We start from the raw sequence: 3,905 nt of genomic DNA, 5'->3' as shown, positions 1-3,905 counted from the left end.
GTAACGGAGGGAGGGGAATAACAGTGAGCTCATCAGACGTTTTCTAAAAATAAACATTGTTCACGAGTCCCGCAGCTCGAGTCCGAGTCGAGTCTGAAGTCTTTCGAGGACGAGTCTCAAGTCGAGTCTGAAGTCACTGTGTGTGAGACTTAAGTCGCACTCGAGTCCTAGTCTCAAACTCAAGTCCCCATCTCTGTAGAGAGCAAAGGAAAAATAGACAGCATATGAAATCAACTATTACTCAACCACATCAAAAGTACGAGATAACAACTTAGCTATAATGTTATTAACCCCTGTGATATGTTAAATATTCAAGTTATAAGGTTGTAAATATAAAACCCACCACATCAACTGTTGATTAGGACCTTGCAATGAAAGCAAAATTGTCAGCGGGTTATGATCCAAGTACACCAACATAGACATCACAATGTTGAAGTGCCCAGATTACAGCCAAAGCTTCATTCTCGATAACGGAATAATTTCTCTGATGTATATTACATTTTTGAGCAAGGAATCATACAGGATGGTCCATTCCGTCTTGATCTGATTGTAACAATACAGCCCCGGCTCCTACCTGACTTGCATCAACCTGAATTTTAAAAGGATGATCAAACTTGGGTGCCGCGAGGAGTGGAGCTTTTGTCAGTAACGATTTCACGTTGTCAAAAGCCCTCTGACAGTTAAAGGGTCACCTCAAACTTCATAGGATTTTTTTATATATCAGTCAACAGAGAAACAACAATGGAAAAATTAGGACAAAAGCTTCGATAATAACCAACAAGCCCTAAGAAACGCATCAGCTCCTTTTTGGTCTTTGGAGGTGGAAAACCTTCAATAGCTGAAACTTTAGCTTGAGGAGTAGAGATGCGCGGATGGGCTATTATTTCATCCGCAACCGCATCACAAAACTCATCATCCGTCCGCCATCCATCCGCACCAACGCTTTTGACCAATTTTCAAAACCGCACCCGCCCTCCATCTGCTAATTGTATGTATACATATATTTTTCATTTGATTAATTCAACCGCCCGCCACCCGCCCGAATTTAATTAAAATATTATTTTTCGTCACGTCATCCGCGGTTTAGCTGTAACCGCCAACCGCGCATCTCTATTGAGGTGGACATACTCTGCCCTGCCCCACCTCCTTACCCAATTACTTCACTGTGGCCTAGGCAAATTGAAATTTTGACAGATTGACTGTGAGGTGCACTTCAATAAGAAACTCAAACAATGCCCGCAAATGCAGAAAATGCTGCTACCATGTGTCACAAAATAAAATAACCCTGCAAACCCAAAACCACCTGATTCATAAATCTCTGTAAGGTTGCCAGGATGTTATACACGTATACTGGATCTCAGATTCTAATACTATTCTACTTCATTTCTCAAAAGAGACCCGATAAAAAAACGCTGCAAATCACGCTGCAAAAAAAACACATATTGCCAGCAAATCACTAACGTCCACATCATGGTGTATTAGATGCGTGCGTGACGGCACATCTCCAAACAAACAGGGAATTTCGGACACTAAACGAATTAATTCTGATCTTTGCCCCTTGGACAGATGACTTAAACTTGGGCCGAACTCCGAGCCCTCCCCCCGCACAGCGCGCAAAATACGCTTTAAACTTTACTCCCTCTACTTGTATGTAAGTGTGAACTTGTGAATATAGTCTTGTTCCGATACCTTCCGTACAACTGTATATGGGCCAGAATATCTTATGCAAAACAGAGATCCAGGATAAGGCAACAAAACCAATACTTGATCTCCCGGACTGAAGACATGAAATTCCATACGGCGATCAAACAAACTTTTCATTTTTATTTGCTCCTTTACAAGATGTTCTTACACTTTGTTGTCCTGCCAAAAAAATAATAATAATCCTACGAAACCCATTAACATAGTGTGACAAATTTTTAGATGTTTTTTTGCCCTCTTGCAAAACTGCGAGTGGTCCCCGTACCATGTGACCAAATACGGACTAATTTGGACTAAAACCCAAACTTTCGTGTTACCTCCCAGGTTTGGTGCATTAACCAAGGCAACCAGTCTTCCAAATCCCTGTTCAATTTAACACAGTAAGCACACAACAGCGAATTCAGGGACTGATGAAAATGCTCTAACGCACCTTGACTCTAAGTGTGATACACGATAGATTGGTTGTGTTTCACACCAAGCCGTTTCAAAATCTCTGCACACATTCCAGACATAAAAATTGGTCCCTCAATCACTCTAACAATCTTAGGTATACCAAAAATAGAAATAAATTGCGGTACAGCTTTAATAACAGCCTTAGGAGTAATCTTAACCAAGGGAATTGCTGAGGGATAACAATTTGTTTGACACATGACTGTAAGCAAATACGAGTTACCCTATTTGGACGGAGGCAACAGTCAATCATTATGTGTTCGAAAGGTTGATTTATTACTGGTATTGAAAAAAATGGCACAGGTTTTAAAGCCTGATTGGGTTTACCCACCACCTGGCAGGTACTGAAAGTTTTAATAAAAGCCGCAACATTTTTTTTCTTTTTTAAGAGAAGGCCAATAGAATGGCAGCAAAACCCGGTGATTCGGGTTTTTTTCCCCTCCCAAATGGCCAGCAACATCACCATGGGCAGCACTTAATACGCCTCCCTTTGAAATTGATCAGGGAGGTCATTTTGATAAATCCACTTACTCAACAGCGAACAGAGCTTGTAAAGCAGGATCTTTCTGCTGTGCAGCTACTACGTCAGAATGAGAAATAGGAGAGAGAACAGATGAACAAGGTACCTCAAGTTTGGACACTTCTACACATTCAGACGATCAAGAACCACTTGTGTGTATTACAGCACAAGACACAAACATCTCAGGGAATTCTCGCACCAATTCATCAGTTTGCTTTTTTCCGCAAATCTGCATCAGGATAGATCACAGCTAAGACTGATTCCTTCGTATTAGCCGTAGTACTAATCTTTACAAAAAATGGGTTGCAAAACAAAATATCTATTCTCTATTTTTTATTTCAAATCACTATTTTTATTATCAGCGTCTTTTATAAAATAATATAAAAAAAGTTTCAGCATTGCGATTCTATTTGTACACAGTGATAGGTCTACACTCTTTCACAGACGTATTCATGTTTAAACTCAATACACTTAAAAACGTATTATTCAATGCATTATTTCTATATAGATTTATATATTAAGTTGCTCAAGCAAGTGGCATACCATTTAAACATGTAGGCCTACTTATGTTAACATCGCAAACATTTTAAATTAAAACATACAATTGACAAAAACAGCTCTCTCATACCTTTTCTTATGCATTTAAATATTTTTTACAAGAAATATTGTGAGTCACAAAGAACTTGTTTTTCCATCTCCACGAAGAGACGAGTAGGCCTACATCCATTATGTTGCGTTGTTGAGGTACTGTGTAGTTTTCCTTGCTTTAATTACCCCGGGCTTAAAGTTAAAAAGAAAATGACTGCGAAAAATATTAGTATAATAATTTTTTATGCATTTCTGGTGAGATTACGATATTTTCATGTCAATCCGTGTTCATTTTGACCAGGAACCATGCGCTGTCACTTTAATTCAGCGTGTGCAGCACAGCAAAATTAGACTCGGTGCGGAAACGATCGCTGCACTCCTGTGGTGGGGCAGTTGGGAGTCATCGATGAAGAGTGGGTCGGATGAGAATGTAGCCTGTGCATTTCTAAAATGTAAATACTGTAGGCTGTAAGGGTTTGGTATGACCCAATTGTTGCAGGGAGATTAAAAATGTAAATGAAATGGACTTCAGTTTGTCTGTCTTACTTTGTTTAATTAAGTAAGATATTATGTCGTCGTCTAGCACTGATAAATCTGTAATTGTGGGATGGATTTTTGGGTTGAATCTGGACATGATGGCGAGTTC

Source organism: Scardinius erythrophthalmus (genome assembly GCF_964197995.2).
Source record: "Scardinius erythrophthalmus genome assembly, chromosome: 9".
NCBI classification, from domain to species: domain Eukaryota; kingdom Metazoa; phylum Chordata; class Actinopteri; order Cypriniformes; family Leuciscidae; genus Scardinius; species Scardinius erythrophthalmus.
The sequence above is the reverse complement of the archived record's forward strand: the minus strand, read 5'-3'. Positions refer to the sequence as shown.